A 13,562-nucleotide genomic window follows, 5' to 3' on the forward strand; every position below is an offset into this window, starting at 1 on the left:
CTACATCCTTACATTTGTCCTCTAGCCATCCCTGCTTAGCCATTTTGCACTTCCTGTCGATCTTATTTTTGAGACGTTTGTATTCCTTTTTGCCTGTTTCACTTACTGCATTTTTATATTTTCTCCTTTCATCAATTAAATTCAATATTTCTTCTGTTACCCAAGGATTTCTACTAGCCCTCGTCTTTTTACCTACTTGATCCCCTGCTGCCTTCACTACTTCATCCCTCAAAGCTACCCATTCTTCTTCTACTGTATTTATTTCCCCCATTCCTGTCAATTGCTCCCTTATGCTCTCCCTGAATCTCTGTACAACCTCTGGTTCTTTTAGTTTATCCAGGTCCCATCTCCTTAAATTCCAACCTTTTTGCAGTTTCTTCAGTTTTAATCTACAGGTCATAACCAATAGATTGTGGTCAGAGTCCACATCTGCCACTGGAAACGTCTTACAATTTTTAACCTGGTTCCTAAATCTCTGTCTTACCATTATATAATCTATCTGATACCTTTTAGTATCTCCAGGGTTCTTCCATGTATACAACCTTCTTTCATGATTCTTAAACCAAGTGTTAGTTATGATTATGTTGTGCTCTGTGCAAAATTCTACCAGGCGGCTTCCTCTTTCATTTCTGTCCCCCAATCCATATTCACCTACTACGTTTCCTTCTCTCCCTTTTCCTACACTCGAATTCCAGTCACCCATGACTATTAAATTTTCGTCTCCCTTCACAATCTGAATAATTTCTTTTATTTCATCATACATTTCTTCAATTTCTTCGTCATCTGCAGAGCTAGTTGGCATATAAACTTGTACTAATGTAGTAGGTGTGGGCTTCGTTTCTATCTTGGCCACAATAATGTGTTCACTATGCTGTTTGTAGTAGCTTACCCGCATTCCTATTTTCCTATTCATTATTAAACCTACTCCTGCATTACCCCTATTTGATTTTGTGTTTATAACCCTGTAGGCACCTGACCAGAAATCTTGTTCCTCCTGCCACCGAACTTCATTAATTCCCACTATATCTAACTTCAACCTATCCATTTCCCTTTTTAAATTTTCTAACCTACCTGCCCGATTAAGGGATCTGACATTCCACGCTCCGATCCGTAGAACGCCAGTTTTCTTTCTCCTGATAACGACATCCTCTTGAGTAGTCCCCGCCCGGAGATCCGTATGGGGGACTATTTTACCTCCGGAATATTTTACCCAAGAGGACGCCATCACCATGTAATCATACAGTAAAGCTGCATGCCCTCGGGAAAAATTACGGCTGTAGTTTCCCCTTGCTTTCAGCCGTTCGCAGTACCAGCACAGCAAGGCCGTTTTGGTTATTGTTACAAGGCCAGATCAGTCAATCATCCAGACTGTTGCCCTTGCAACTACTGAAAAGGCTGCTGCCCCTCTTCAGGAACCACACGTTTGTCTGGCCTCTCAACAGATACCCCTCCGTTGTGGTTGCACCTACGGTACGGCTATCTGTATCGCTGAGGCACGCAAGCCTCCCCACCAACGGCAAGGTCCATGGTTCATGGGGGGGCTACACCTCTTACTCCTCGTCTTTCTAATTTTTCGAGCAGAATGTTATGGTCCAGGATATCAAAGGCTTTTGATAGATCTCGAAAAATACCTGCAGCTAATTTATGTTGATCAAGGGATTTTAAAATGCAGTCTAAGAATTCGAAAATTGGTGTCTGTGTAGATTTAGACTTTCTAAAACCGTGTTGTTGTACTGTAGGTGGTGCATATTTATTTATGAAACTTAGAAACCTGTCATAGAAGAGTTTTTCTAGAATTTTTAAGTAGAAACTTAACTGTGACACGGGTCGGTAGTTTGATATTTTTTTCAGAAGAACCTTTTTTTAGCATTGGTGTAACTTTTGCTATTTTAAAAATATCTGGAAATACACCAGTTTTTAAAGAGAGGTTGAAAATTTTTGCCAAGGGGTTTTCTATGTGGTGAGCACATGTTTTTAATATGAAATCAGGTACTTCATCAAGACCACTTGACATTTTATTGCTTAATGATTTACTTTTACTTATAATTTCATTGGGGTTTGTTTCATAAACATACATAGAAGCAGTCAAGATCACTGACTTGCTGGAGAAACTTGGGACTGGTCCTTGACAGTGTACTTGAATGAGGTCTTCAGCTAGTGAAGTGAAGTATTCACTGAATTTTTCCACTATCAAATTTGGGTCTGTGACTTTTGAGTCTTCTAGTGTTAATGATACATTCTTTTTCTTTGGAGCTGAACTACAAGTTTCTTTCTTTATAACTCTCCACGTGGATCTCATTTTGTTAGATGAGTTTCTTATCAAATTGTCATTCCACATAATTTTTGCCTCTTTGACTACTCTACCATAGATTCTTTTGTAGGCTTTTGAATAATATGCGAATTCTTGGGTTACTCTATACTTTTTACAACAGTACTGCAGAAATCTGTTTCTCTCACTGGAAATTTTTATGCCTTTAGTTACCCATTGCTTATTATTGTTAGGTTTTACTGTTTTTACTACTTTTGGAAATGCTAGTGAAGAAAGATGCTCTGAAAACTCATGTACATGCTATCAACATTGTTCTGAGTGGCGATGCTTTCCCAGTTTTTCTTCGCCAGTAAAAGATTGAAAGATTTAATGTTAGCTTCAGGAAATGTTCTCTTTTTAACTACTTTTTTGGAACTACTACTACTTGTTGGTATTTCTATACACAGCAGCTGTGCCTCATGATCACTATAACCCATGCTCAGTACTCTGCTTGTGAAACTGATATGAATATTTGGTCAATAATGGAATTTGTGCATTCTGTTAATTTTGTTGGGCAGTGTATTGTGGGAATCATATTGAATGTGTTGGTCATATTTACCAAAGCATCTCTGGTGCTGCTGTCTTTTGAAAAATCAATATTGAAATCCCCACAAAGCACTATCTTCATATTTAGTGTATTGATCCTGTTCAGCAGAACCTCTAGTTTATTCATGAAGACTGGCAGGTTTACACTTGGCACTCTCTATATATGTTAATAACTATGAAATTAAGCGCTGTCAGTTTAGTAATGGAAAGTTCAAAGTCTTTTTCAATCGGGTCAATATAACTTTTACTGACATCACAGAACTTTATTTGTTTTTTCACAAAGATAGCAGAGCCACCATTTTTGGAAAACTCTCGGCTAAAATGACCTGCTAATCTACACTCCTGGAAATTGAAATAAGAACACCGTGAATTCATTGTCCCAGGAAGGGGAAACTTTATTGACACATTCCTGGGGTCAGATACATCACATGATCACACTGACAGAACCACAGGCACATAGTCACAGGCAACAGAGCATGCACAATGTCGGCACTAGTACAGTGTATATCCACCTTTCGCAACAATGCAGGCTGCTATTCTCCCATGGAGACGATCGTAGGGATGCTGGATGTAGTCCTGTGGAACGGCTTACCATGCCATTTCCACCTGGCGCCTCAGTTGGACCAGCGTTCGTGCTGGACGTGCAGACCGCGTGAGACGACGCTTCATCCAGTCCCAAACGTGCTCAATGGGGGACAGATCCGGAGATCTTGCTGGCCAGGGTAGTTGACTTACACCTTCTAGAGCACGTTGGGTGGCACGGGATACATGCGGACGTGCATTGTCCTGTTGGAACAGCAAGTTCCCTTGCCGGTCTAGGAATGGTAGAACGATGGGTTCGATGACGGTTTGGATGTACCGTGCACTATTCAGTGTCCCCTCGACGATCACCAGTGGTGTACGGCCAGTGTAGGAGATCGCTCCCCACACCATGATGCCGGGTGTTGGCCCTGTGTGCCTCGGTCGTATGCAGTCCTGATTGTGGCGCTCACCTGCACGGCGCCAAACACGCATACGACCATCATTGGCACCAAGGCAGAAGCGACTCTCATCGCTGAAGACGATACGTCTCCATTCGTCCCTCCATTCACGCCTGTCGCGACACCACTGGAGGCGAGCTGCACGATGTTGAGGCGTGAGCGGAAGATGGCCTAACGGTGTGCGGGACCGTAACCCAGCTTCATGGAGACGGTTGCGAATGGTCCTCGCCGATACCCCAGGAGCAACAGTGTCCCTAATTTGCTGGGAAGTGGCGGTGTGGTCCCCTACGGCACTGCGTAGGATCCTACGGTCTTGGCGTGCATCCGTGCGTCGCTGCGGTCCGGTCCCAGGTCGACGGGCACGTGCACCTTCCGCCGACCACTGGCGACAACATCGATGTACTGTGGAGACCTCACGCCCCACGTGTTGAGCAATTTGGCGGTACGTCCACCCGGCCTCCCGCATGCCCACTATACGCCCTCGCTCAAAGTCCGTCAACTGCACATACGGTTCACGTCCACGCTGTCGCGGCATGCTACCAGTGACTGCGATGGAGCTCCGTATGTCATGGCAAACTGGCTGACACTGACGGCGGCGGTGCACAAATGCTGCGCAGCTAGCGCCATTCGACGGCCAACACCGCGGTTCCTGGTGTGTCCGCTGTGCCGTGCGTGTGATCATTGCTTGTACAGCCCTCTCGCAGTGTCCGGAGCAAGTATGGTGGGTCTGACACACCGGTGTCAATGTGTTCTTTTTTCCATTTCCAGGAGTGTATATCCTGAGATTGAGGTTAATTTTACTTCGGCATTTCATAGCCAGTGTTCAGTAATGCAAATTGTGTCTACATTTAGTGCATACTGGAGTAGTGCTCCCAACATGGAAATTTTATTTGTGAGTGACTGAACATTATGGTGTAGTATAGCAAACTCTGGGTATTTAGTAACTTTAGTGGAAATGGTTTCTGATTCTTTATCTAATGGCATTTCTAATACAGCACTTACCCTAAAAATTTTCAGTACCTTTTTTGTGTATGGCTTCTGTTCAAATGGCTCTGAGCACTATGGGACTCAACTGCTGTGGTCATAAGTCATGGCTTCTGTTTTCTGGTGGCAATCAGTAGGTGAGTTAACTTCTGGAGCTTGTATAAGTTTTGCTTCATCCACATCTGACCTCTTCGGTTTAAACCATTTCGTAATTTTCGTTTGGCTAATGACTTGATTGTTTGTTTCTCACCTAATCGGTTTAAACCACACTGTTTGGCAGATGGCACAGCTTATAACTTGTCTAAAGCACTTCTTAATCTCCGTTTGTTTGTCACTTATACTTTTTTCTTCACTCTTCTTTGAGATGCGAGTACATATTTTTTCGGCTAGTAATTTCTTTCCATTAGTCGTCTACACGAGACATGAGCTGACGATGTTGTGTATGTTGCTCCACAGCTATAACCTGTGTGACGGCAGAAGGTGAAAACAGCTGATACGGCTTTGTGAAAACTTTTTAAGTACAATTTTTCTCAAAAAAATGATCGTCTAACGATACGATCATCAAAATTGGTTACAGTGTTTATCATTTTAGTAAAAACTGAACAATATTATTAGTAAAAAATGTAGTAACAACCAGATTAACTTCAAGCAGAAACCAAAATTGCTATACTTGATTGACAACTGCTTCTACTACATAGAATTAAAAAAAAAAATGTAAGTTTATATTTTGTGTGTGTGTGTGTGTTGTGTGTGTGTGTGTGTGTGTGTGTGTGTGTGTTTTATTGTAGTTGAATGTAAATCACTGTGTGTAAAAAAGAATTACTTATCACAATTCTTGATAATTATAGTGGTTGGGGGGAGAGATGATGTGAATTGTCCAGATCTGAAGTAATTATCATTTAGCCGCAGCAAAACTTGTCCATAAATGCGCACAGGTATAGATGCGTACATGTTAAGAACATTGTGGCATTGAATAAATGTTAATTCCTGTTAGTTTGGGTGCGCGGCGTGGTATTTACCTTTTCTCCCCAACGATGTACAACAACATGGCTGCGACGGCTATTCTCTCTTCAGGTTGACTTCATCTCCAAAAAGGTCCATTTAAAAATGCAAGCCCTTGTCACATTGGGAAGTAGAAAATAAGGTGTAGCTAGGTACGAGAATGAAAACTTGTGTCTTCTGCATATTGTAACTTTTAATTAAAAGAATACTGGGAGAGTGCAATTACATACGTCTTTATTGCACCAGCTCAAAAGACCAACAAGACACATACATATATATATATATATATATATATATAAAAAAACAAAGATGATGTAACTTACCAAACGAAAGTGTTGGTATGTTGATAGACACACTAACAAACACACACACAAAATTCAAGCTTTTGCAACCCACAGTTGCTTCATCAGGAAAGAGGGAAGGAGAGGGAAAGACAAAAGGATGTCGGTTTTAAGGGAGAGGGTAAGGAGTCATTCCAATCCCGGGAGCGGAAAGACTTACCTTAGGGGGAAAAAGAGACAGGTATACACTCGCACACACACATATCCATCCGCACATATACAGACACAAGCAGACATATATATATAAAGAGGTACATAAAAATCGATAGTTTTGGTTTTAAATTTTCTGTCAACGTAGATGTAATCATACCTCCCTATGATATCTCTGCCACGCGGGGATGGTGCGACTATTTATTGATATGTGTAGGTCATTTAAAGAACCTACACAATTGCAACCCCCCCCCCCCCTCCCTTGCCACCCCTTATCCCTCCCCATTTATTGTATACTGGAGTGATCCATATCACTGGTCGCTGGATGTCAGTATGCAGTGGTGGTGCATTAACACTATTTAACTTTTCTGTACTTTAAAACTCTTGGCCTGCCATTGTACTGAGACCTTCATTTGTGCCCAAGTTTACCTCATGTACTCCCAGAACATGCCATTACATAATGTATGTATCTAATTTTGATTAATATACACTTTACACATTATTACTACCGCTATTTACAAAATAATAAATGAATAAATAAAGGTTGCATCAACAGGCGCATTTGAATTCAGAGTCTGTAGTTTGATTATTGGAATTTAACTGCTGCTATTGCGGCATCGTCCAGAGCGCTCACCTCACATGAAATATGGTGCAGGCGCACTTGAGTTTGTTAATGCTGCTGTTAAGTTGAACTGTCCATGAATGTGCTACAGTTTCACTTGTTTACCAAAGTCAATAAAAGTGTTCATCCCTTTGCTGGAACATGGTGTGCTGAGGCTTGTGCATAGTGGAACCATTGATACTGTGGTGAGGAGGTTCATCATTTATGGCCCAGGCATTTGTTCCTCTCATAATTCACATGTTTCAGTGGTTGAACCAAGCTCACGCTGTCAGCATTCTGAGGCAATTGAATGGATTCAACATAAGTCTCCAATGCTCTTATTCGTTTCCATACCACGTCTGTGGTAGAATGCTTTGTCGATACTCAAGTCCACTGATAATACTAATGTTTGATACTCTTCAGCACTGGCACACGGTTTTCACAGGAACACACCATTGAATTGCAGGTTTCAAACCCTCATAAAATGTTCGTTGCGTATTTGGTGTTATATTCAGCTCTACATTACATCACAGGCTGCCACGTAATCGTGGCTTATTTAGTTTCATAATTGAAAGCAGTCTTTCATGCATTTATGTTGATCGAAACATTGTTATCACGTTTGCAATCTCATTATATGGACGTGGAATGTCGAGCTTCGGGACAGTTTCAACACAGAAGGATTTGGCTTATAAACGGGAAATATGTTGCAGATCGATAAGCTCCATCTGCAGTTGCCCAGGGGCGCTTTAAAATGAAATGCGAAACGGTCTCTAAAAGAGATCACAAGGAAATATAGAACTGGCAGTGCGCTCAAATGTTTGGAAAACTATTTCTGTAATTCTTTTAACGAGACAGAAGTTTGTTCAAATTCACGTTTTCTTTAACACCAGTGAGTTTAGGGAAATGGACGGTGTTTTTTTCATAATTTATCACCCGCACAATGCTATTTTTTTAAACATATCCCCGTCATATCATAAATAGATTATTTCTCACCTTGCAATATCTTACTGTGGGCAGTGTGCAGTCAAATCCACGTAAAATGCAAAGTCTTTAGCCCATCCTGGGTGTTCCAATTTTCTTTCCTCCTTTCATTTTTCTTTCATAAATTTAACAATAGCGGGTTTCAATTTGAAAAATCGTTTCGGGCATGACTTAACCAACGTACTTTGAAATAATATAGTTCAGTTACAAAAGACCTGACACCCCTTTTATTTCCTGAACGGTTACAGATGTCGAAACGAGGTTTCGTGCAATTGATAGTACGCTGAGGGGCATTGTTTTGTATGGATAATGCCCTGATATCAGGCATCAACCGAGATGTTGATACAAGTATGATTTTTTTAAATGGAAACGTATACTTTTCATAACTATATTCAGTAGGTCTTGGAAAGGCAATTACGATGATATAGCGCTTTTATTACTGACACTGAAGCCTTTCGAAAGAGAATCCGAGAAATGCACTAAAACTGGAAAGCAATGCGGCGAGAGTAGGCCATTGCTGTGAAATAACACCAAGCTCTCAGACCAGACTCAGCTGTTATATGCCGATGCAGCAAGGCACGCCTTCGCTACTAAAATAAAACCTCATTTTGTATACGACCTAGAAACACCTACGATTTTTTTTTGTGGGACTATGGCATATGCTAGTTTCTGGCGTATCAGATGGGACTAAGGAAAGCTGTTTCAATTGTACGTACTTTTCCAGGTTTTTGTTGGAACAACTACAGTTTCTTCGAGCAGTTTTTCATTACCATTTTCACAGAATTTTCTTGACATTCGTCTCATAATAGCATGTCTAACTTTTCCACATTGGTGTACATGTCAGCATGCAAGAAATTATGAAGCATAAATGATCTGCCAACAGACAACACGGTTTTGTTAGTTCTGGGGCACAGAGAAGTAAACAGTCGAAAAGCTTAATACAACGACGTAGACTGGCATGACCATGTTTACAACGTAATATCTGATTCCGGACGACTCAGTTTTAGAATATTTCTCTCATTCTTTTGCAAAGAGTTTCTACTACAAAATTAACAAACATTGTATCACTGCAGTCGTCTTCTCATGCGCTTTCGGATGCCATTAAGAAAGTATATCATTCTCTTTAAAAAATTATACTTGCTTCATTATCACGATCGATACAAAAGCGAAGATTCTGTATTACACACCAAATTACGTGTCCCTTAGCGTGCTATCATTGGCCCAAAACCTAGCTTCGGTATCTAAAATCATTCACGAAATAAAAAGGGTATTACGTCGTGCATGACTCATCCTGAATGTACTCCCTTTGTCAGAAATGTTACAGGACAGATTAAAAAAAAATATAGAAAATTGTACTTACCAAGTAATGATCCTAGCTCCCATCGGAGTAGCCCTCTTGGGCATTTTTACACAGTTACCAACGTTTCTGGAGGTCTTGAAAGAAAGCAGGGAAATTTTCAACTTCTATGCTTGTAAGCTCATTTGTCACAGACCGTCATATGTATGTGATATCTTGATGGAGCTTTTCTTTCAGTTGCATTCTTGAAAGGGCCTCGCTGCAGTTGCTTAATCATCGTCCACATTTCACTAGGGTTTTCCCAGCTTGACGCAGAACTTATTGTTCACTCTTTGCTCACAATCAGCATCGACTGTGTCACCAAAACTAATGCGCCAAGAATCCAGACAGGGTGTTGCTAAGCACAGCCTTGCCACATAGTGAGTTTCACGGAAACACGTGCAAGGTCATTTCGAGGACACACACGTTAACATGAAAGCAACATTTGTTCCCTTTTGTATTGCAAGCTCAGAAATAAAAAAAGCCTGTCCTGGAACTTTTTCTGCGAAATGGATTGGTCTCCATACTCTTCGTACAGTTTCACTGAAACAGTTATACCTGACGGCGTAGTAATGTATGCTACTTCCGAAAATTTGCTACTTGAACCATCAATGTCATCACGTCAGCTACGTCTGCTAATTTAAAACAAAGTGCTTTTTGATGTACAGAACACAGAATCTCGTCTGCTAATCTTTGTAATTTCTGGTTCTTTCCTCGTCAACTAAAAAAATGGTTCAAATGGCTGTGAGCACTATGGGACTTAACTTCTGAGGCCATCAGTCCCCTAGAACTTAGAACTACTTAAACCTAACTAACCTAAGGACATCACACACATCCATGCCCGAGGCAGGATTCGAACCTGTGACCATAGCGGTCGCGCGGTTCCAGACTGTAGTGCCTAGAACCGCTCGACCACCGCGGCCAGCCTGTCAACCAAATCTTTAAATTCTATCTGCGTGGTGTGTAATGTTCCATAGGAAATTTCTGCTACTCATATATTACTGCGACTGCATAATGGATATGGAGAATTTCAACCTTCTGTTCTCGTTCCCAGCCACATCTTGTGACGATAGATCACTGGACTGCCTGTTTTTGTGCGAATAACCACTGGACCAACTTCCTTTATACCACGAACAAATAGCGAAGGATAAACAGTGCTTACACCAAGACCCCGGCGAGCTGAAGAAAGCCGTGTTGATCAAAAGAAGCCTCATCAAATGCTGGAAGGAAGTGTCACATCGCTCTGCTGTACGAAATGTGGCGCTATACCGAGAGGGACCGAGCAAAGCCGAGACGTACCAAACAGTGACGAGACAGGCCGAACCTCGGAGCGCTTGGAAGCAGCACATTGTGCAAAAGTGAAATTTTGCACGACCTGGCCGACCATGGTGTATAACAACTGACGCTCGGAAAACCGATATTTGATCAGAATAGCAGAGCCGAATGAGTCAACGTGTGAATATGATAGTGAAAATGGGCCTCCGGTATCCGGCGAGCTATGCGGGCGCACGCGGGCCGCTTAGCGCTTACCTCCTCACGGGACAGCGTCTCGTGTGGCCAGCGCGCGTCCAGGTCCTGCAGCAGGCGCAGCAGGATGCGAGTGTCCAGTGGCGAAGACAGCGCCTGCCGGCAGTAGGACGTCCAGCGCACGGCGGCCAGCTGCCGCTCCGTCACATCGCCCTGGATCGCGTGTTGGTGCAGGATCGTCTGCGCCACCTGCGGCAGCTCGCCGCTCCACTCCCACGTCGGGCCCTGCAGGCACATCGCCGGCACCCGTCAGTACAGACAATCTCACAGGACAAAATATCAGCCACCCCCTCAAAAAAGCTCAACTCGTCGCTTTGGAGCTCTGAAGGGGGAAGGGGTAAAATACAGGGAGCGAAAGGCTATTTACAATTTGTACAGAAAGCAGATGACACTTACAAGAGTCGAGGGGTATGAAAGAGAAGCAGTGGTTGGGAAGTGAGTGAAACAGGGTTGTAGCCTATCCCCGATGTTATTCACTCTGTATACAGAGCAAGCAATAAAGGAAACAAAAGAAAAGTTCGGAGTAGGTATTAAAATCCATGGAGAAGAAATAAAAACTTTCAGGTTCGCCGATAACGTTGTAATTCTGTCAGAGACAGCAAAGGACCTGGAAGAGCAGTTGAACGGAATGGGCAGTGTCTTGAAAGGAGGGTATAAGATGAACATCAACAAAAGCAAAACGAGGATAATGGAATGTAGTCGAATTAAGTCGGGTGATGCTGAGGGAATTGGATTAGGAAATGAGACACTTAAAGTAGTAAAGGAGTTTTGCTATTTGGGGAGCAAAATAACTGATGATGGTCGAAGTACAGAGGATATAAAATGTAGACTGGCAATGGTAAGGAAAGCGTTTCTCAAGAAGAGAAATTTGTTGACATCGAGTATAGATTTAAATGTCAGGAAGTCGTTTCTGAAAGTATTTGTATGGAGTGTAGCCATGTGTGGAAGGGAAATGTGGACGATAAATAGTTTAGACAAGAAGAGAATAGAAGCTTTCGAAATGTGGTGCTACAGAAAAATGCTGAAGATTAGATGGGTAGATCACATAACTAATGAGGAGGTATTGAATAGAATTGGGGAGAAGAGGAGTTTGTGGCACAACTTGACTAGAAGAAGGGATCGGTTGGACATGTTCTGAGGCATCGAGGGATCACCAATCTAGCATTGGAGGGCAGCGTGGAGGGTAAAAATCATAGAGGGAGACCAAGAGATGAATACACTAAGCAGATTCAGAAGGATGTAGGTTGCAGCAGGTATTGGGAGATGAAGAAGCTTGTACAGGATAGAGTAACATGGAGAGCTGCATCAAACCAGTCTCAGGACTGGAGACAACAACAACAACAACCTGTGTAGGACTTCTGCCAGGCTGTCACATTACCCTCCACCGCTCTGAAGTATGTCATGCCGGCCAAGTGGTGGGTACACCTTCTGATCAAAAGTGTCCAGCATCTAGTAATGGACATAAAGGGCACTGCGCACACACACCAACCGACCGACCAATTTCCTGTGCAGCCTACACACTTTACGACCTACTTTACTGAGCGACTACAGGGACAAAAGATGAACTTCTCTCGGTCGGCTGGCAGGGCAGCGCTACACATAACATAATTTTTTGGGTGGAGTGATTGGGGGAGGGAGGGGTTGGGTGAAATTGTGACGGAGATCATGCGAAGGGCGGTGGGTCGGCTGTTGGCTGTGTGTGTGTGTGTGTGTGTGTGTGTGTGTGTGTGTGTGTGTCCCTTTATTACTCATGGGATATGACCACCCTTTAATTTATGATAGCTGGAATTCTGCTGGGGACATTTCCAGTGAGGTGCATGAATGTCAGTGAGGGAATGACAGTCTGTTCTTCTTCAAGTGCTGAAACCAGAGGTGGTAGTGATGTTGGATTCCGGAGCGAAGTCGATCTTTTAACACTTCCCAAATGAGTTCCATTGGGTTCAGGTCGGGACACTGGGCAGCATAGTCCATTTCAGGAATAATGTTATTCACAAACCATTACCTCACAGATACTGCTGCGCAACAGGGTTTACTGTCATGCTGAAACAATTATAGTCTCCGAAAACTTCCTGTGCTGAATGCAGCCTAAAGTTCCACAAAATGTCTTCATATACTTCTGCATATAGCGTTTTCCTAAGTGCAATGAGGGAACGACACCCTAAGCACGATAAACAGCCCCATATTGTAACATCATCTCTTCTGTACTTCTGTGTTGGAATTACGCATGATGGCAGGCATTCTACAAACCCTTTCATTGGATTTCCAAAGTATGTAGCGTGATTCCTCACTTCAAATCACCCCTTTCCAGTGATACACTGCCCAATGGCATCATTCTTTACAGCACCCCATGTTTTGCTTAGCACTAATTACAGAAATTTGTGGCTTGACAGAAGCTGCACGACCGTCGTACTCCATTCCATTTAACTCTCATTCATTGTGCTAGCTGGACTACTGGTAGTACTTTGGAACACACGAGTGATCCCTTCCACTCATTTCGTGCGGTTTCTTACAACCACCGTCTGCTAGGGTTGGAGGTCCTGTCCATCAGTGCATGATGTCTGCTTCATCTAGGTTTAGCTGTGGTGTTTCCTCCCCTCTTCCACTGCACACTCACATCGCTAGCAGTCGACTTGGGCAGCTTTAGAACGTCTGAAATGACCCTGATGGATTTGTTACTCCGGTGACATCCAGTCACTACGTTCGAGATCACCGAGCCCTCGTGAACAACCCATTTTACTGTTACTGTTTCTCTGCTAATAAGACAATGGCTCCCACCTCCAGTTACCCTGTCGAGTCTACCTCTCGT

The sequence above is a fragment of the Schistocerca piceifrons genome, chromosome X, assembly GCF_021461385.2.
Source record: "Schistocerca piceifrons isolate TAMUIC-IGC-003096 chromosome X, iqSchPice1.1, whole genome shotgun sequence".
Classification (NCBI taxonomy): Eukaryota; Metazoa; Arthropoda; class Insecta; order Orthoptera; family Acrididae; genus Schistocerca; species Schistocerca piceifrons.